Source organism: Microtus pennsylvanicus, chromosome 16 (genome assembly GCF_037038515.1).
Source record: "Microtus pennsylvanicus isolate mMicPen1 chromosome 16, mMicPen1.hap1, whole genome shotgun sequence".
Classification (NCBI taxonomy): Eukaryota; Metazoa; Chordata; class Mammalia; order Rodentia; family Cricetidae; genus Microtus; species Microtus pennsylvanicus.
This window is the reverse complement of record NC_134594.1, coordinates 23324426-23347019: the sequence shown is the minus strand read 5'-3', so window position 1 is coordinate 23347019 and position 22594 is coordinate 23324426. Positions and strand designations below refer to the sequence as shown.

Here is a 22594-nt window from a genome sequence, read left to right as displayed (position 1 = left end):
TGCAAAAGCAGGTGGGAGGAATGATCACCCAACTCCAAAAGCTGAGCCATTCCCGCTGTGACCCTTCTCTCTGAGGCTGGAGTTAGAGCCTTGGAAATGAGCAGAAGAGACTGAAATAGAAAGAGAAAGGGTAAGATTACCCATGAAGCTCTGGTTATTTGAGTGTGGTAACCCAGACCCAGTAAAAACAGTTATCATATGTACTCATTCATAAGTAGTGTTTAAACATAAAGCAAAGAAGCCGGGCAGTGGTGGCACATGCCTTCAATCCCAACACTCGGGAGGCAGAGGCAGACAGATCTCTGCGAGTTCAAGGCCAGCCTGGTCTACAAGAACTAGTTCCAGGACAGGCTCCAAAAGGTACATAGAAACCCTGCCTCAGAAAAAAAAAAAAACAAAGCAAAGAAAACTAGCCTACAAATCACAATCCCAGAGAACCTAGACAAAATGAGCACTCTAAAAGAGACATACATGGATTTAATCTACATGGGAAGTAGAAAAAGACAAGATCTTTTGAGTAAATTGGGAGCATGGGGACCTTGGGAGAGTGCTAAAGGGGAGGAGAGGCAAGGAAGGGAGCAGAGAAAAATGTAGATCTCAATAAAAATCAATAAAAAAGCATATATATATATATATATATATATATATATATATATATATATAATAGACAGCATTACTAAGTTAGCTATTAAAGATCACTTTAGTACCCTAATAATAAATTTTAAAAAGCTAAAAAAAATACTTTTTCTAAGTGTTAACAGAAATACCAAGAAAAAATAAATTGTTATATATCGTATATGAAAAGTTAATGGAAGTAAACATAAAAGATAAAAATGAGTAAAATCCATAAAAGTAAAAAAAAAATATTCGTTTGGTTTTTTTCAATGACCAAATTAATGACATTAGAAAAGTCCCTTACATTCCAGATTGTTGTTTTTCTTTAACTGTAGAACATGAAGCTGGGCGGTCTTAAATTCCTAAACTGTTAAGTTGCGTCTTGTGAACGTGCTTCAGTATTACCCATAATAACCCAAGGTTTCTTCATGAAAGGTGCGGCTGCAGAGAGGAAAACAGACAAATGTTCAAATAACATTGGGGCAAACATGGGTGGGATAAACCAGGAGAAGTTAAGTAACAAGAAAGTCTATATTGGCTTCGAAAATATTTTTTTGAGGACGGTGGGAGAGTAGTTGAGCTGTGGAGGGTTTATTTAGCAGGCACAAAGCCCCAGATTCAATGCCTAGCATTGCTAAGCAACGCACAAACAAAACCATTTAATGGGACAAGCAAATGAATAAGTGACACACAATGCAAAGGAAGATACAGCTTAGCCCTTTCCAGTTCCCAAATTTTCAATTTCACGCTGACCTTCATTCGGTCTCAGAGAGCTAGAGACATGTGCTGTCAAGGAAGGAAGGGTGGACAAGAAGAAGCAGAAAATGATGTTTAGAAAAGGGAGATCCAGATGAAAGGGAATGAAAACTGCATTTACTCCCCAAATGTCCTAATATTTTCACTGAGTTCTATGTCACTGATCTCTAAATTGCTTAGTGTATTCATTCATTAAATAATGATTGTGTTCTGAAAGTCCATTAAAAGTCACAGAGTTTGGAGCAATGGAGTTGAGGCTAAAATCAAGGTTTGGTAACTTTCACCTACAAAAGAAAACTAAACAGAACCTGCTGATAGAAGATTCTGTGATCCCTCATATATATTCCCATCCCCCATCTCCTTCCTTCTACTCCCCTTCCCAGTTTATCCAGAAAATCTTAATGATTTCCCTTTCCTGGCGACCTCCATGTGTCCCTCTTAGGGTCTTCTTTGTTACCTATTTTCTCTGGGATCATGGACTATAGACTGGTTATGCTTTGCTTTATGTCTAGTATCCACTTATGAGTGAGTACATACCATGTTTGTCTTTCTGGGTCTGAGTTACCTCGCTCAGGATGACTTTTTCTAGTTCCATCCATCTGCCTGCAAATTTCAAGATATCATTGTTTTTACCTCTGAGTCGTACTCCATTGTGGAAATGTACCACATTTTCTTTATCCATTCTTCAGCTGAGGGGCATCTAACTTGAGATGGCCAAGTTGGGAGAGAGACAGAGAGGGAGAGCAATGAAAAAGATACCTATTTTTAAATTAAATTTATTTTTTTAAACAATCTTTTCTCATTTTACATACCTTTCCCAGTTCCCACTCCCCCCCTTCTCCTGCTCATCCCACCTTCCCCCACCCCAGCCCCCCATCCACTCCTCAGAGAGGGTTAGGCTTTCCAAGGGGAGTCAATAAAGTCTGACACATTCCTTTGAGGCAGGACCAAGGCCCTCCACCCTATATGTTGGCTGAGCAAGATATCCCTCCAAAAAGAATGGGCTCCAAAATGGCAGTTCAAGCACTAGGGATAAATCCTAGTCCCACTGCCAGGGGTCCCAAAGACTGCTCAAGCCACTAAAATGTCACCCACATTTAGTGGACCTACTTTGCTCCTATGAAGGTTTCCCCACTATCAGTCCAGAAACAGTGAGCCCTCGCTAACTCAGGTCAGCTGTTTCTGTGAGTATCCCCATTATGGTCATGACCCCTTTGCTTGTATATCTTGAGAGAGGGATCCAGTTAGGGATTAGGGAGAAACCTGGTGCTAGGGAAATTCCCAGGAATCCACAAGGATGACTCCAGTTAAGATTCCTAGCAATAGTGGAGAGGGGGCCTGAATTGGCCTGCCCCTATAATCAGATTAGTGACAGCCCTAATTGTCATCATAGAACCTACATCCAGTAACTGTTGGAAACAGATGCAGAGATTTACAGTCAAGTATTGGGCTGAGCTCTTGGAGTTCAGTTGAAGAGAGGGAGGAGAAATCACATGAACGGGGGAGGGGGAGGTGGTCAAGATAATGATTGGGAAAAACACAGCTGACCTGAGATTGTGGAAACTCACAGACTCTAGACTGACAGCTGGGGAACTTGCATGGGACCAAACTAGGTCCTCTAAATGTGGGTGACAGTTATGTGGCTTGATCTGTTGTGGGGTCCCCTGACAGTGGGACCAGGATTTATCCCAGATGCATGAACCGGCTTTTTGGAGCCCATTCCCTAAGGTGGGAGGCCACAATCAGCCTTGATACTGCAGGGAGGGCCTTGGTCCTGACTCTACCTGTTGTGCCAGACTTTCATTGACTTTCAAAGGGAGATCTTACCCTCTCTGAGGAGTAGATGGGGTGTGGGATGGAGGCAGGTGGGGGAGTGGAAGAAGAGGAAGAAGGGAGAACAGGAGCTCGTTTGTAAACGAAAAAAGATTCTGTGAAAGAACAGAGAGGGACAAGAGGTGGTGGACAGAGTGGATGAACTAAGGGGATATGAGACTGTACCCTGAGATTTCCTGAGAACATTAATTTTAACCTGGAGCGTGTCACAGGAAGCCCAAGATTGGTTTGCTTTTTATACAAGTACTAAGCAAGGAATGAGGGTTAAGACTCAAATAAAAGCTTTCTTAGGGCATCAAGAGTATAGATGGTGGATGAGGTGGAACAACTCATGCAGACAACAATAAGAGAATCAATGACTGTACAGCCCTAAATGGGACATTAACATCCTCCCTCCCTCTACCAGGTCTCAAGGATCATCACCATGAACAGGACAGAAAGAATTTACAGCCAGAGGTCTTCAGTTACCTCAATGATTCAGTGGTTCTAGGAACAATGGGGCAGATGATCTTACAAACTCAAGGTGATTGTGGCAACAGGAACAAGACCTGATCCAACTCCACCCAGCCAAAATCCCAGCATAGAGCAGGGAGGGGTGGACAGGTCATCCCACCAACACCTGAAGAGCTACTTGCATTTGAGAGCTGTTGGGAGAAGGAGAGTCAGGTGTGACCTCTAGAAGGTTGAGTGCTTACCAGGCCAGGGCCCACTCCTAAGACTAACTGAGCAACAGAGACCAGTCTCAGTGGGGGAAGAAAAATAAGGAGGAGGAGAAGGAAGAGGAAGAGGGAGAGGAGGAGGAGAAGTGGGGAGGGAGACATGGAGGAGGAAGAAAAAACCTCAAGTTGAATGTGAAGAGATGGGAAGGTCAAGAGCATTTTAATGGTAATTGGGAATTGAAGAACTGACAGGGAAGTGAACATGTTCAAAATATATTGTATTGGTGGGGCACTGGTAGTATAGTGGGGAGAAGGCTGCCTTCTAAAATGCATTGCATGAAATCCTCAAAGAATGATAGCAAATATTTGAATGTAATCCTTTAACAAGAAAGTTATGCTGTCACTATTTTGACCATCATTCTGTTTGGCTGCTTTTAACCAGCCCCTTGCTGACTCTGAGACTGTAGCACTTCACCACTGCAGGAGTGTGATGTGTACTTTGGGAGTAGCCAGAGCGAGAGATTTTCAGGGAGAGCAGATTTAAGATCAGTATTATGGACATTTACAATCTGGAGAAATATTCTTGGCACATTTCATGAATATTGGTACCTCCTTAAAAGACGTCTGAAAAACCTCCTTAGGTTTGAAAGCCTTTGAAGTGGATGTCTATGATTTCCATTGATTGTACATGTGTGTACGGTCCATTATTCCTGGCAGTTCTTAGATAAATATTTCTTCAAATTAAACTATGACATTAGTTTAAACAATGCTCTTTGTGGAATCAAAATACTGTGACTTGATGTTTTTTCTCTCTATTATTTGTGAAAACAAAGCTTTAGACTCAATGTTCTAGTTTGAACATATGCAATAAATATAAGCTTTAATAGAGTTTTATGTTGGCAGGAAAAGTATCTGGTAGGATTTCAAAAAGAGAAAGGAGGTCTTATTCCTCTCTCTCAAGTAGAGTTCTTACGGCTCTTAGCAGCTCGCAAATGAGAGTTCTATCAGTAGGGTTGGGAGTTACTCAGGGGGCAGTAGTGTGTGTTATACATATGTGATCATGAGAAGTTATTATATTCATTGTGTGCAACTAATCAATTCCCTACAAAATATAGGTGCAACAATATGTAGATCCATTTGCATGAATCATGCTTAATGAAATGACCTTCTCTTCATCTTTAAAACTTTTAAATGTACCCAATATTTTTTAAAACATATATTAAATATTTAAATTATTTCTATTCTTTAAGATTATTTCATCTCATCTTTCTCTTTTCTATCTGTTTTTGGCTCTTTTATTCTCATCTGAATTTCACATATGAGTCAATTAGGCAAAAGACATTAAATTAACTGATTTTACAAATTAATTGATTTTCTTATTTATTTAACAAAAATTGTACTTGGGTCACAGGCTAATTACAGTTTTCTGTATAACTTTATGACTTTGGCCATTTAAACCTTTAGATTCATCGATAAGTATACGGCATATTTATGGGTCAATAAAACCATATGATTTTTGTATTAGAGATCATCCAGCTTGTTTATACTGACAAGACAGCAAAGAAGACATGGATTTCTTTTGGCACTGGATACTTTAATCTCTTGAGGATGCATTTTCTGGTTAAAGATGTGGTTGATACTGAGAACTCAAGAACAATCACAGTGGGTTTTTGATCCTACTGCACGTACTGGCTTTGGGGGAGCCTAGGCAGTTTGGATGCTCACCTTACGAGACCTGGATAGAGGTGGGTGGTCCTTGGGCTTCCCACAGGTCAGGGAACCCTGATTGCTCTTCGAGCAGATGAGGGAGGGGAACTTGATCAGGGGAGGGGGAGGGAAATGGGAGGTGGTGGCGGGGAGGAGGCAGAAATCCTTAATAAATAAATAAATTAAAAAAATTCATTATATAGGCCAAAAAAAATGAACACCACAAAAAAAAAGGTGTGGTTGATATGTGTTTTTTCTCAAAGCACTACTACTGGAATCTCCAAACTGAGGTAAAGATGGATGATTGACAGCCTGACACATGATTATTTCAGCTACAGTTTTAGCTGAGGTCCCGATCAAACAGATGTCAACTGAATCTGTGTTTTAAGAAGAGGTATGGAGCCATCTTCATGGGTCTTTAGAAATGGGTATTGAGAGAAAAGGAGGTGTTTTCCTTAGACCTCAGATGCACTAGCTGTTCAGAGGAGGAGGGACACAGCAACGAGGTAGTTCACTTATGCCTGGGATGATTGACAGTTGATCATTAGCCTGAGGAGCTGTGGTGCTGAGCACCGCATCTTGGGGCTATGCAGAGCATCATCCCTTAGTTCCTTATCTTTCCATCACTGAGAAAACTGTCTTTAAAAAGGAAAGATACTTGGCTGTTAAAGACTGGGTCACAACCAAACCTATGAAGAAGGAACAATTCCCTTTATTTCCCAGGATTTCAGAGAATTCAGTCCACACCCCTGGCCTTGTCCCTGAAGCTGTGCTGGAGCAGCACAGCATGGTGGAAATGTATGGTGGAGCCACACTCCTCAGCTCATAGTGGCCAGGAAGAGAAAGGGAAGGGTGTGAAGAGAGAGAGAAAAAAGGAGCACTTTTCTAAAAATCATTTCCCCCAAACCATTAGGATCTGAGTTTATAGAAGTACTAATCCCCTCTGAGATCACAGCCCTCATGATGTCCCCACCCACCGAGGTCCTACTGCTCAACACGGCTGAATTGGGAACCTGATCTTCAGCGCATGAACTTTGGTGGACGCTTAGGACCTAAGCCAAGGCAGTTCAAAACGCTTTGTTTCATTCTGAGCTTCTTCACGGACTTATGGTTTATTTTAGAAAGGATTATTTCCTTTCCAAATATTTGGGGACTTTTTCAGGGGCCTCAACTGTTGTTCATTTTTAAGTTAATTCCACTGTAGCCGGAGAAGATCCTCTGAGGGCTTGACCCCTCTTTAGCTGCCAGGGGTTCCTACCTCCACAATGGCCCCGGAGCTCCTTGGGGAGTGAGATGCAGCTTGACAGGCATGATCTCATCCCTTACCTTGCGGGGATCACAGCCCTTGGCTGCCTGTGTCTTTGGAATCTTGTTTTATACAACCTATTTCCAGTTCTTTCAGACAAAAAGGCAAATCTGTTGCTTGCTACTCTTTCTTGCTTAAAAGCTCACACTTATGTCTGGGTTAACCACTGCTTTTATGCACTTTTATGGAAGTTTGTACATCTGGATACCTTATTCAGGCCTCTGTTTACACACAACATAGTAGTCTATGGAAAGTAGATGAACTATGTGTTCCCATGTTATCTTCCAGAAGGAATCTAGAGTTCAGGAGAAAATGGTGGAATTTATTAAGGATACAACATTAGAACATCAAATAATGATGATAATGATGATGATGATGATGTTGATGATGATGATGATAAAGCATATCCCTAAGTTTGACACTGATTGACCATAGAAATAAAGTGGTAAAATACGATCTCATATGGGGACACAAGACACCCAGGGTTCAAGGTTCTGCATTCCATTGTAATATATTGACAAATGATATAAATCATCTAAAATATTAATTAAAATTACCTGGAGAATCAGAAGTAATTTTCTAGACACCACTCACAGGGATTCTGGTTAGATATATTTGAGATGAGACTCCCAAATCTCTAGTTTTATGAAACTGTGTACAGGTTGTATTGACATAAAACTGACTTGAAGATCCATTGAGGGTCTGACTTCTTACACTGCTTTTCAGCTCCAGACATGCCTGTTTCTAGCTTTCACCCTGATGTCATCATTTGATGGACAGTGGATGTGTGTTGTGCCAGTCACTTTGTTTACAGAACAGAGTTTTATCCTTCAACCCAATAATTTTGCACAGTAGATCTTATACACTCATTTTTCTCAATGAAAGTCGCCATTTTTGTCTTATTTTCTTTCTCAGCCTAGCGCTCTTCCTAAGGCAACATGGAGAATCCTCCTGGACAGCCACATACTTAGATTTTGTTTGCAGTTCTGAACCAAAGTGGTACTTTTTCAACTTTATTGTGAAATCTGTCAACAATACTCTGTACCCACTCAGGGTTTTTATACTATTGGTTGACTGGAGCCAAATTTGTGAAAAATGATTCCAAGAAGTGATCTTCTAAGTTCTATCAATGAGGACCAAGAAGAGAGATTCTCGGGTAATTTTGAGAACTAAATACTTCATAGAAAGCGTATGCATTTGTTTTAGTGAGGTTTCCTGAGTTGGGGTCATAATGAGGATTTGTGACGCTACAATCTAGTGACACACGTGGGTGTGTATGCCAGTGTTCTTTCCTGTCATTTTTAACAGTATACTGGCCTTTGTTCCTGGGTACCTTATGTGCACTTACTTTTCTCATAGAGCCTTCCCTTCTATCCACCCTTTTAACTTTCCTATTCCCGTCTTCCATTATTGTACCACTCAAAGCAGTACTTCCCTCCGGGTACATATTTCTCATTTTCAACCTTACAACCCTTGCTGGGAAGCGGTGGGGTTGTGAGGAGCATGGCTGACTATTGTATGAATAGGACAACTGCCAACCCTGTGAGTCAGCTACACAAGAAAAGAAAAGCCAGGAGTTCTACCCATAGCCTAAGGCCAAATAACAGGTAACAAAATGTAAAACTTTCTGTTCTAGCTATATTTTCAGAAGAGAAATACTTGTGCTTGAGGATTGTGGGGGAATACCCCAGACTGTGGTTACTGATTTAAATTCTATCCATCCTTCCCTTCTCACCCAACTGCCTTTGTCTCCCTTCTCCAACTATTTAATTGGCGCTTTCTTCAAACTTGAGCAGATCTGAATGGAGGTACAAAGTGAAATTAACCAATTCCCTCGGAAGACGTAGGGGTAGCAATACGTTAGGAAGCTTGTTAATTCCTCCTTTCTCTCTTCCTCCTTGCTCTGCTCCCAGGCTTCCCTGGGAAGCCCAGGAGAAGGTGAATTAACAAAGCCCTGAAGCTGAATGCTACAGACTTTCCAGGGAATTGACTAATTTCATCTTCCTGCACCATTTGGAGCAGCTGGAGTACTGGTCTTGGGGGAAAATAATAGGATCCAGTGTTTAAAACCCTCCATGTTCTTAAGTAAAATTGTGCCTAGTTTGCTTATCAAACTAAAATATAATGGTGTTCACCATTGGCCTCCTCCACCATTGTATATACACTGTAATCTTACAATAATTATTTCTTGACTTTGTAAGCCCAGATAGAATGTCCTAGATTAATCTTTTTATTCTAAACATGTGCTGGATAGATTATTTTCATCATTTCCAATGACCATGTTTATCACTGTCACTGAACCTTCCCTTTCTCTAGTTATAGTCCTGACTTGAGTGTTTCCTAGTTTCCACCTTCCACAGACCTTTCAGAATCCTAAATCCCTTTTTTGGTTAGAAACGTTAGCCATGGTTCCAGTGCAAAGGTATTTTCCCATCTTTGCCTGATTCTGTCCATCACCTAGAGGGCATCGTGGGAAGAAATCAGACAGCCACTACCAACCTTCACAATTCTTTCTTTATTGACTTTCCTGAGGACTTCTGCAACATGTGGACACATTTGTATCTCTAAGCCATTCTTTCTTTAGGTTTGTTAATTCATTAAACATCAACCGTTTTAAACTGTGCTCTTGATGTGACCCACTATCAATTATTCTGAGCCAAAATCACTTAACTCATCTTAGTTCGTTTCAGAGATGTTTGAATGATGGGGCTTGGTCCTTTGACCTTTGGTAACTACATTTCCTGAATTCTCCTTGTGAGGAAATTTATAAAGATTCTTCTCAGAAAGATCAGGGTGTGATGAAGTATGTGCCTGGGGTCCCAGCACTTGAGAGGAAGAAGCAGGAGATTACAGTCAGAAGTTTACAGCCATCTTCCCCTGCATATGTCAGAGCCATTCCAGATGATTTGAGTACCTAACTGAACAAAATCAAACAAAACAAAACAAAGCAAACTGAACAAAGACAAAAGCATCACTCAGAATCTTGCACCAATTCCTTTTTAGTCTTAGTCTGCCCCTCCAATTAGTTCCACCATGAAGGGAACAAACTTGAGATTGTTTAGAAATATTAATGTTAAAAAAATCAGCATATAAAGTGTCTCTCAGGTTACCCACAGGCATTCATGACCAGCAGAGATAGATGTGTCATTTTAATATTAATTTCTATACCTTTCTGTGCATGATCAAATGCTGTTGAGTGTTGTATTAAGTGAAAACATTGTGGAGGATTCTCTTTGAAAATCACGGAAAACTCGGGTTTTGGCATCGCAGCCCCTGACAAGTGAATCTGTTCTCATTATCTCGACGTCTACCTTGGCTTGTAAAATTCCTGCAGGTTTATGGTGCGGTGTGATACCCTTCACTACCTGCTCTCGTGCTTCGACATAAAGCTGCCACTTACATTAAAGCAAGCCTGATAAGATTGTCTTAAAGATCCAATTCATTTAAAGAGAACATTGCTGTAGACACTAATGTCCTTTCTCTGCTGCTCTCCTCTGCCTGAGTTAGAATATTATGCTCCAGAGTCAGAAAGATGTGGTGCAGATGTATTTATATGCACAAAATCAGCACTCTTTCCTACAGGGTTAGGGCCTTAAATATCAAGATATCCATTCTAATATGACTGGCAAAAAAGTGCTGTTTTTGCACTTCATCAAATGAGGCCATAGACTTCAACCATCTACTATACCATCCTTAGTAAATGGACAATAAGAAGAATAATAAACCATGGTTCATTTTAGATGTTAACCCACATCCAAATACCTGAATGACCTTCTCCCAAAGCTGTTTTAAATAAATGGTGTATAAAATAGACACCAAGAGAGTCATAAATGGCCAAGGTGATATTTGAGGCCTTGTGGGAGGCACTCATTTCAGACATTCCATGCTCTGTCACCTCTAATGATCTTGGGCTCTTCATTTAGCTCTGAGTTGGCTTTTTAATGAACAAATGCCTTAACCAGCCTAGTTGGCGTTCTTATTATGGTCATATATTTTGAAAGTGTGATGGGGAAGGAATTGATATAAGACAGTACACTGTAAGTAAGAAAATCGCTGAGAAATGGAGGGCATCTGTGCCCCCATGGAGTGATGATCAACTTGTTGCTTCTGGTCATGACTTCCAGTTAGTGAATTAAGACTGATAATCTCTAGGATTTGTTCAAATATAGGTCTGAGTAATGGGTATATTATCCAACCCAAAACAAAGTCAGTGTGTGTGTGTGTGTGTGAGAGAGAGAGAGAGACAGAGACAGAGAGAGACAGAGACAGAGAGAGAGAGAGGGAGAGAGGGAGGGAGAGAGAGGGAGAGGGAAAGGGAGAAAGAGGAAGGGAGAGAGAGAGAGAGAGAGAGAGAGAGAGAGAGAGAGAGAGAGATCTGGATATTTTCTGAGATTACAAAACAGTGTGACAGCCTTTGGAGGTGTTCTGGGAAGTTTGACACCAAATGAGCCATTCCTAACCCTTACGGAATGTCTTAACTCTTACAGCTAGGGGAGAAGAGAACAAAGAATCCTCCCTTAACAGTGTCTTAGCTACTGTATCTGCTGAAAAGCTATTCCCATTGCGGTAGTCCCGGGGGTAGCTCATCCTTGATTCACAAGCTTTAGGAGGATGCAGAGATCCTGGAATGGTCACACATAAATACTGGGACAGCATCATGGCTAGTTTAGTACTGTGAGGGGCTGCTGTGATCTGTCTGACTTGGTTGACGTGAGCCATAATGCAAGGAATATTCGGTTTTCTACGCTGTTTAATCCTGGTTTGTAAATAACCCTACTACATGTGGAAGTGTTCTTTCTCTACATTTAAAACACCAGTGAGAGGCCTGATTTGTGTTAGCTCCTTCAACTACAATTGGAAGCTACATTTAATGATGCTTAGGCTTTTAAAGGTAGCTTCATAGCATTTTAAAGTATCATGTGCCAATGACATAGCTCCAATTATGCCTAGAAAGCTTGTTTATTATAATCAAATAGAAGTGTTTGTTGTTATACAACATGGCGATGACAGATTAATCAAAAAGCATGTGACATATTTTATTGAACATGAAGCTTAGATGTTACATAGATACAGAGTGGAGTTCCGTGTACATTTGCAACATATTAGTTGCACCTGGTTGCGGCAACTTAATTTACATATGTGTTTATTTGCTCAGGTGACTGGAGGTAAGTTAGGAAGTATCTGGACATTCCTTTCCATGCAAAAGACTTGCGGCTTAAAGAGCATTCACCATACTATTTTATGTAACTCTCCCAGGTCCAAGTAGCATTCACAGTACTACTTACGTTACTATTTCAGAGTCTCGCCATTTTGTTGACTTATAGTACCTCATGAGTAGTTGGAGATGGCATAGCCAGAAACCTTAGTTTCCATTCTGATTTGTGTTTTTAACCCCTACCATCAGGAATATGAAATCAGAGATCTGGCAAAAGCTTGGGTAGATTGTCTGTCATTCACACTTGAATGTGCCTTCATTTGTTACTTAATGAGCTACTTAATAATAATCTTAATATTTTACTGGGAGACATGACACACGTGTGTACCCATGCCAGACATGCAAGCCACCATAGACCAACCTACTTATAGCGATGTGAACCTAAGAGCTTACTGGGATTACTAGCAAAAGTGTGGATAAGAGGCTACTTACAGGAGCAGGGAGGACTCAGAAGTAGCTCTATCATCATAAAGCCCATCCCAACATAGGTAATGACTCAAAAATTGCAACCCCGAGCTCTCTGCATGACTTTGAGCAGCTGATCAGGCCCAAGAGTCTCCTCTAGGCAACGTAACTGGTCAATAGTTGTTTGTTGTTTCTATAACTTTGGAGAAGGGCCCTGTGAATCTTTTAGAGTTCAGCTTTCCCAGAAATGTGACATTTGTTTAGTTTCCAAGTCTCATGAACTGCTCCCCCTCAACTTTCCTGGAAGGAATATTTCAATTCCGAAGAAATTGCTATGCAACAATTACTTTAAGAGAACATTGCATTCTGTAATTTAGATTGATTGTAGCTTAATTGACTTACCATTGTGGAGGTTAGGAACACCAAGATCATCTGGTAGAGGCCTCCTTAAAGCATTGCCCCATAGTAAAAGAGAAAATGGAGACAAAAAGATTCAGAAATTAATCACATTCTCAAACATTGTCATAATCAACATTAATACTCTTATGAGGAAGAGTACTTATGGCCTTGAACCAACATTGGGCATCGCTACACAACACTTTTCAGTGTGAATTCAGTTTCCCACCAACATGTTTTGGGGAAAGATTCAGGGAAAAAATAGCAGAAAGCAATATTTAAAGAGAATTTGATTTTCACATTTTCTATAGGAGTTCTTTCTTTCCTATTACTGAACAGCACCATATTGCTTGAATATCAACTCTTGGATATTAATAATTTCTTGTCTTGCCCTGTTGTCATGGAAGATCAGAATATTTGTGATTTGTAAAATGTCACTAGGGAGAGCCTTGGAAAAGATAAGATAGATTTGAAGACATGCTTTGAAATGCTCACCTGCAGGTATGCTTAGAGACTTGGGCAAATATTCCCTTCTCAAATTGTTCTGAAGACAGAGAAGTTGTCCTCGAGATATATAGAGTCACGCTATGGCAGAGATATTGGCCTAAACATGAGTCATTGCTCTCCTTTGGTATTGGCTGGGTTGTTCACTATACTACATTAGACGTAACAAAAGACAACATTTGCTTTAATTTGGCCATGCCTACCATTGTTTAAGTTATAAGAAAGTAATTTATATATTCAGGACACTTTATCTCCTTACATTCAGAATATTTATGTTCTCTTAAAAAATAGCGCCAAGTTCTCAGGGGCTTAATACATTCTACCTTTTATTTTTTCTCCAGTGCAGACTATAGGAGTACTGAGAGTATTTTCTCAAAAACTGGTCAGAAAGCCGGGCGGTGGTGGCGCACGCCTTTAATCCCAGCACTCGGGAGGCAGAGGCAGGCGGATCTCTGTGAGTTCGAGGCCAGCCTGGTCTACAAGAGCTAGTTCCAGGACAGGAACCAAAAGCTACAGAGAAACCCTGTCTCGAAAAATCAAAAAAAAAAAAAAAAAGAAAGAAAAACTGGTCAGAAGGAAAAGCCTCATCTGAGCTTGACCAGGAAGGAAGAGCATCGACAGAGATATGAAGTAGCCACACTGTTGGTATTCCTTCTCAGAACTGGAAGAAGAAGGTCAGTTGTGGTCCCCAAATGTCAGACTTCATTAGCAACATCCAGATAACTTGCTAAAATGCCATTTTTCAATGTCAAGTTGCCTCTGTGCATCCCCACACTTGCTTCTGCTGTGGTCGATTCCGAATGGGAACCAAGGATCTGCTTCTAAAGAATCACCCCATAAACCTGCTGTGGGACACTAGCCCAGATTATCTCTGTCCCACGGTCTTTAGTCATAATTTACTGAAAAGTCATGAGTGTGAGAAAGTGTCTGGGAAAATAAGTATTTTTCATAAAATCCCAATCCTTAATTTTTGGTATTTCCTAGAATAATTCCTTGTCACTATCTAAAAATTATGATAATTTAACATCTGTTTTCTTCCCTGTTCTCATAATTAAGAGGAAACCATGAAAATACTGCATCTCCAGTTACATTATAGAAGATAATTAATGTTTCCAGCAAGGAGATTTTTCTTGTAGATAACCTACTTTCAAGAACTGGAGATCATAAAAGAGTGGGGCCCTCAGAATCTACAGGATCACTGTAGATCTCTTACTGCCATTTCAGGGTGAATGGTTGTCAGAGAAGATAGTCCCGGTGACCTTGGTCAAGTTGAGATTCCATAGCTAGGATTGTGTGGATTACGGATAAATATAAAATACGGAGAGGAGGTGGGAAAGAGAATATTGATGAAGGAGAGGGATGAGGGGAAAACGAGAAGGAAAGGGAGGACAGTGCAAGATGCTTCTCTGAATGGAGCTGAACCGACCAACTTCTCCCTTTATTGTTTGACATGATGGGAACACACCGTGAGATTAGGATGGTTCAGGAACCACTGTGCAAACAACAATTGCTTCAGGGCCCATCTGTCACTGGTCTCCTAGACAACAAACCATGCAAGTGTGTTGCCTGTGTGTCTTTCTGTGATAGGTGTGTGTGTGACATGGAGCAAAATGGAAAGAGGGAATTGTTAAGTAGATGCAGGAGTAGCAAATGATGCTAACTGGGGAGATGGGGAGAAAGATGCTAGATGGACATTGTTGTCCCTTGAGAGTTATTCAATATAAGGTACAAGGAGTCACTGAAAGGAAAGCTGACAGAAATGAAAAGGAGTTGAAGACATCCTGGAGCAAGTGACCCTGGCTAAGAAACCTTACACTAAATTCTCTTGGAAATATTTCAAGACAAACAACAAAACATTGCAAGCTTGCTTGTACTTAGGTTAATGACGATAAGATCATGTTTACATTGTTAGTTGTATGATAGGAATCAGGTATGACTCAGCTTTTTTTTTTTTTTTTGAGACAGGGTCTCATTCTGTAGTCTTGGCTGGCCTGGAGTCACTATGTAGTCCTGCTGGCCCTCACACGGAGATTCACTCGCCTTTACTTTCTGGGTGCTGGGGTTAAAGGCATCCATATGTTCAAGCTGCCCTACAGATCTGCCACCCAGATCACTGTCAGTCATCTTCAAGTGGATGACGAACATCTTCTGCTATTTCTGCCGTGCAGATCCCATATGGCATAATCCTATCTGCCACAACATTTCCCTGAACAAGGGCTATGTCCAAGTGCCTTGAGAAAAGGAGGAACCTGGCAAGAGGGCCTTCTGTCGCATTGACCCTCAGTAAGCAGAGCACCTGCTTAGCTTAGCTGAGTCTTCAAGAAGTAGAGGCTGCCCACCATGCTTTCCAGGACTCCAGCACAATTCTCTGGGGTGGGCCTTTGACTATGAAGATGAAGGCCTAGCACCTGTTGAAGGAGTTTGAGGAGGCCACCAGGGAAATTGGGTTGGGACACAGGAGAGAGCAGGCTGAGGCATAAGCACAACAGTCACTGCTAAAGAGGATGGCCAAGGTCCTGCTGACCCAAGAGGAGCAGGGTGAACTAGACTACCTCACAGGTAACTTTGACTGGGAAGCCATCTTCCAGGCTGGCACTCTGGTTGAGGATCTGAGTTCATCAGAGGCCCTGGTGCTCAGTCCCTCGCTGAGCTTGCCTCACATGGAGACATGGACCTTACTGTCCACGGCCTTGCTATCTGGTGACCTCCAATAGAGTAGACTGTTGACAGCTGAGACTTCAGTGAGACCTTCCTGGCCACATCCTTCCTCCAGCATCCTTGAGATGAGAACAGTGTTTGCTCCCTATCCCCAGAGCCCTTCTTTGAAGTAAAGGATGCCATATTGGCCACTGACCTGTAGGACTAGACCAGTGTGGGTACCTTCTTGTAAGAGGTTGAGCCCCACCCCATCTCCCGACAGTGCCCAAGTCAGGGCCCAGAACTGCACCTCAGAACAATCCTGTGAGCATCTCAGCATCCAGAAAGGGGTGGGCTAGTTCTATTAAGGTTGGTTCCATGAGGCCACACTGCTGCCAGCCAGGGATGTCCTCATATCCAAGCCCAGAGGAATTAGGGGCCTACGACCAGAATGGTTGCTTCTCCTTTGTCAACTACTGCCACTGTACACAATGGTTCATCAACTCGTCATGCCCCTCATCCTTTTGCCCCAGACCAAGAGCTGGCAAAATGACTGTTGGCCTCACACCCACCCCACCCTTGCCTGTCCTCTGCTCTGTAAGACCTGAGGCCTGGAGGCATTCTGCCAGGCCAAGGAAGAACATAACAGGGACTTCATCAAAGCTCAGCTTTGTTTCATCCACTCCTGCTGCTTCCTCTGGTCCCTAACCAGAGAAAGTTCCCAGATCTAGCAAATGCCAATTAGTTAACAGCCAATCAACCCCTTGGATGCCCCTCCTGGCAGAGCTTCCTCAGGAGCCCGAGTAGCCTTGACAAAGGAGGATGGTGGCAGGACACAGGGGAAAGGGAACAGAGGAGACCTCAGAAGTAGGGAGGGGGCAGCAAAGTGGGGCCAGACGGTCTCTAAGACTTCTGGGGTCTTTTCCTGGCCCCATCACTGACAGAGAAGACTGAAAAGCTTTGAGCCTGTCTCAAGGCTAAGAGCAATAGGAATTGGGCTTTTGGGGTGATTGGGAAGGGTCAACCAAACTGATAGGTTAGGGGAAGAGACTAATATGGTATATAGCTAAGACTTAGCTGGAGGAATACCCAGCTTGCTGGGAACTCTGGGATCAGGAAGGGGGCAGCCTTATGACCCTGTCTGCAGGTTGGGGATCAGGTCTTGTTCAGCCCTGACCCTTGAGGCCTTATCTACCCTCTACATGGGGCAATTTTAAGAAACCTGGCTCTAGAAAAATTTCCAGGAATCCACAAGGATGAACCCGGCTAAGAACCTAAGCAATAGAGGATAGGGTCCCTGAACTGGTTTTCCCTGTAGTCAGACTGATGATTATCTTAAATATCACTATAGAGCAACAGATGGAAACAGAGGCAGAGAACCACATCAGAGCATTGGACTGAGCTCCCAAGGTCCAGCTGAAGAGTGGAAGGAGTGAGAATATGATCAAGGAGGTCAAGACCATGAGGGGTTCACCCACTGAGACAGTTTTCCTGAGCTAATGGGAGCTCACCAACTCCAACTGGACTAGTTTGAGCATGGGATCAAACTAGTCTCTCTGAATGTGGTTGACAGTTGGGGCCAACTGAGGGGCCTCTGACAGTGACACTGAGATTTGTCTACTGCATGTACTGGCATTTTGGGATCCTATTCTCTTTGGATGTATACCTTGCTCAACCTAGATGTTGTAGGAAGGCCTGGGACTTTCAACAGGGCAGGGTGCCTTGCCCTCTCTTAGGATTGGAGGGGGGAGGAGTGGGAGGGTGTGGGGAGGGAGTGGCAGGAGGGGAGGCAGTGGGAATTTGGATTGGTATTTTTTTAAAGTAAAATAATAAAAAGTAATTTTTTTCCAAAATGAAAAATTTTAAAAACTGAAAAAGTAGGTAGAGGGTGCACCACCATACCTGGCCTATACCACACCTGGCCTTCAACCTATTTTTGATGTTTTTGCACAGGGGAGTTACAGTGAATGTACTGTAGTTATTGACATTTGAGCCAGATTACTTAGGGATTAGTGGTGTTTAATGTAATCATGTTAACTGAAATATTTATGAATGTGTGTGTATGTGTGTGCATGCACACGAATATTGAAAACCAAGGCTCCAAGTGCATGTATTAAGTATGCACTGAACTCTCATTTTGATTTTTCATATAGTGTTATTAAGATTTCCATTTTTATAATTGAAAAACTGATATTAAGTCATAAGATTACTTCCAAAATTTCACATGTCTGGTATGAGTCGAGAAAGAGTTTGAAGCAGGCAGCTCTAACTCCAGAATCCATGCTTGAAAACTCTGAAGGAGATCTCATTCATTCATACCCTCATGCATTTATTCATACAGTCATGCCTTCATTCATACCCTCATGCATTCATTCATACACTCATGCATTCATTCATACACTCATGCATTCGTTCACTGGGAACTGATCATAGCAAATGCTGTAATGGGAGAAAAAAATGTCTTTCTAAACATGTAGAAATGAGTAGCAGATTTAGAGCAGGTAAGGGTTAAAATAAGAACATGGAGAAGAGACGAGTGGCCAAGTGTGAACTAAGGGCATGAGAGAAATTTAAAAGAGATGAGTCTTGAGGTATGTGTGGGCAGTTACCTGGGAAACAGGGCCCTGGGTGTCAAGGGCACGGACACTGAAGATAGAGGGAGGGTTGATAACAAAGGCACACTGGCGTGAAATGAACCGATGCATTTGGACTGTGCTCACCGGAGTGAAGAAGAAAGCTGGAAACTAAGGGAAGGAACAGAAAACTGGGTTCAGACTTGCATCTGTCAACAAAATTTGAGCGTCTATCAGATTCCCACGCTTCTGTCTGGGATGCTCTCCAGAGAACCACAGAGAGCTCATTTTTCTCCTTAATAAAGCAAGTCCATTCCTATTCACGTTTCCTTTGGAGAAACCACTCCCTGTTGAATAACACCATCCTTCATTTCTTTTGAGGAGAGATGTGTGCTGTGATCCAGGGCTACACATTTCCACAGTACTGGGCAGCGTGGTCACTGCAGAGAAAAGGGAATACAGAGTTTGGTTTTTCGAAGCACAACATAGAGAAATTTGGATTTTTGTCTCAGTATAAGGATGTATTATAATGTCTTAAATGTATTTGTTTGAGTAAAAAGTCTTAAATAATGTGTGGACTCCTCTAACACTGGCTACCATTTTAAACGTTACGCAGGACGGTCTGCTTTCATGTATAAGACTTGGAGCATCAACGAACATTCTCCTGGCTCATGCGATATTCCTGCATGCCTTCTGAAACCAAGGGGATTGATTCCAAAGGTCTTCCTCTGAGGCACGGCCTTTCTTTCTCTGAACATCTCATATTTATTTTTATGTCTTCTGCATCTTTCTTTCCCCCCTTTTCTTCTGTGAATGTCTGCTGACCCTCAGTCCTAAGCTTAGAAACCCTTCCTCTTCTAGGCCCCTGTGTTGAAAATGTGGTTGGGAGCGCATCTGCCTATTTCTTCAATGGCCTCTGCTTGTCTGCACTTTAGAAAATCAGGATCTCCTTGTGTATTCAGTAGAAAACAGGCAGGTGAACGACAGGCGGCGACCTAGTGTGTTAATTTTATATTCTTAATGGAAACTGCTCTCTGAACGCATAGCAGGGTTCTCTGGGGGGAGGAGGGAGATGTTTTGATGGTTTAGAAATTAATGAATGAATGGTGGGATGTGTTGTCTTATTTCTTCACATAAGGAAGGAGTGAATTCATGCTTCTTCCAATAAGCCCTCAAGGGATTTACATTTAAAGAAATGCATTATGGGTAGGTGAAATGGCTCAGTGGGTGAAGGCTCTTGCTGATAAGCCTGGTAACTTGTGTGTGCACCACAAAACCCACAATATGGAAGGAGAGAACTGATTCTGATTGTCCTCTGAACTCCATGGTGTGCCACGGTATGCTTGCACACACACACACACACACACACACACACAGAGAGAGAGAGAGAGAGAGAGAGAGAGAGAGAGAGTAAATACAATATAATAAAAATTTAAAGACCTTCAGTGTTAAGTAGCTGCCTCAGTATATAATTCAGCGCTGCTTTTTTGTGATAATATTTGACACTGAAGATTACATTAAAATTGATGTTGTTGTTTGCACAGGTATTTTTCCACATTAATCAAACACATGACACGGGAAAATACCACTGCAGCTTATGAAATTAAGTATCTGAGGAGTGATACAATCAAGAAATAGCAACTCCAGTTTTGCCAGAATAGGAAGACGTAAAACTCCAGGCAATCAACCTACCTCCAGCTTCTTCTGTGTTTCTGAAACAGTAAAATACTTGCTTTGAAAGTTTTCTACCTTTCACAGTATAAGAATTCCTATATTATCTGATGAGTGTGGCCTGCTAGCCACTGTTTTAATTGCAAGAGTGAGCTCAACATCTTACAGTAATTGAAAAACTGCAAGTTAATATTGTTAATAGTAACAATATTAGCAACTAGCACAGTGCTAGGTCTTGAATGTTCGTCATCTTGTTTTGCTCCTACAGAAGAAATGGAAATAGTTGTTACTGCCTTCTTGCACTGCACAATAATAGCCAAAGAGAGAGAAGGACTGAAGAAAAGTTGAAGGCCCATCAAGCAGTTACTACTAATGATAAACTTTGATATTACTATTTATATTTCTGCAAAACTCAAAGCCTATCCTAAAGGATGGTATACAGAGTCTCAAAGAATGCATTTATAATATGTAATGTAAATTTTTTGTTTCCCTGACATTTTATGCTCATTTTTGGTTTGTATTTTAGACTAGCCCTGAAAAAAAATCACATCTTTCTTTCCAGCCCAATCCTTTAGAAACTTGAAAATAATTATTATATGTCCTATAATGCTTTCTTAAATGGGTGGGATGAATTCCCTTGCAAAAAAGAATGTAGGGTGTCTCTTGTACTTTTTGTCTTTTGAGGACCCAGTAGCATGACAACCATCTCTGGAGGAAACACTTACCAGAGTCTAACAGTGCATTGATTCAGATCTTCCCAGGCTTCAGAACTGTTTATAAGCATCCCATCTGCGGTATTTTGTTGTTAGATTATGGCAATCCTACGGGGGCCTGGCAAGCAGCTCAGTTGATAGAGGGCTTGCTTAGCATGCACAGAGCCCTAGGTTCCAGCTGCAATGCTTAAATTAATGGCAGTGTGTGCCTAACAATCCTTAGGATGTAAGGGCAGAAGGATCAGAAGTTCGAGGTCATCCTTAGCTGCAAAATCAAGTTTGAGAGCAACTGGGGTTACATGATAGCCTGTCTCAAAAATAAGGCAATTAAAATGGCAACAATAGCAAACGTCTCCTGTAGTTTGAACTGTGTTCTTCCTAAGCTCATGTGTGCAAATCCTCATCACTTGCTTTTTAGGGTGTAACCTTATTTGGTGAAAGTGTGTTTGGAGTCAGAGGTAACTGAGTTAAGATAGTTCATAAGGTTGGAACTTAATCTGGCACAGTGATATACGAGAAGGGCAAGTAGACCCAGGTATGCCCAGAGTGGTGATCTGAAAATCCTGGGAGGTTACAATCCACAAGCTTAGGAAAGAGGCGTGGAGTAGATGTGCCCTCCCGGCTCTAGGAAAGATTTCAAACATCCAGTCTCTGGAACTGAGGGACAATAAATCCCTGTTGCTTAAATTTCTAGGCTGAGGTGGCACTTGTGACAGCCCGGTAAACCAACGCTGCACCCAAAGGTGCTTCAAGTTTCCCTCACAGCACTGTTAGCTTAGTGGGTGATGAGCACAGGCACCAGGCTGATCACTTTCAAGTTGATCCCAAGACTGATAAGACATTGTCCTGTAAGAAAAGAGAAGAAAGGGTTCGTTATTTGTACTCTAGTTCTCTTTCTCTATATTCTCTCTCTCTCTCTCTCTCTCTCTCTCTCTCTCTCTCTCTCTCTCTCTCTCTCTCTCTCTCTCTCTCTCCCTCTCTCTCTCTCCTCAATTGAATTCTATCTATTGACCCAGAATGATTTTCTGCTTTTCAGAAGCCAACATGTTACTTTGAAAGCCTTGCGGAAGGGAATTTTTCTCTACGATGCCAGCAGCTCCTTTATCAAAGACACCAAGATTGGAGGAAAAGCACAGACTTCCTTTTTTTTTTCATCTTATCTCTGATGACACAGAAGTAGAAATATACCTTTTGGAATTCATCTTGCCGCTGATGGCTAACCTGGAGGTGCTCAAATAGCCAATGCCTTGAAACAGTGAGCATAGTGTATATGGAATCAGGGAAGACTGTATCTTAGAAGTGACTGCCAGTGACAAAAGTTTCTGCTGTGACAGGATTGCTTTGATGAACACTAGACCTAGAACAGCGAGGAAGAGCCCCTGCTGCTCAAGCATGACAACCTGAGTCGAGAGCCACGGCAGCCTTGAAAAAGCCATGTGTCCCCTCGTGGAGGATTGAAGAGTTTTCCTGGAAGCCAACCTGGCAAAATTGTGAACTATGGATTCAGTGAAAGACTCTCTCTTTCAAATAATTAAATAGGGAATGATTGTGGTGGACACCTGACACCCTTTCCTGGCTTCTGCAGGAGCTCAGGGACACACACA

The 22594-nt window shown here is 41.9% G+C and overlaps 1 pseudogene; it reads left to right on the top strand.

The window, feature by feature from the left end:
• The window catches only part of LOC142836417 (forkhead box protein J1 pseudogene), a 195103-nt pseudogene extending 178847 nt beyond the window's left edge, over window positions 1-16256 (top strand).
• The last annotated feature ends 6338 nt before the right edge of the window (window positions 16257-22594 follow it).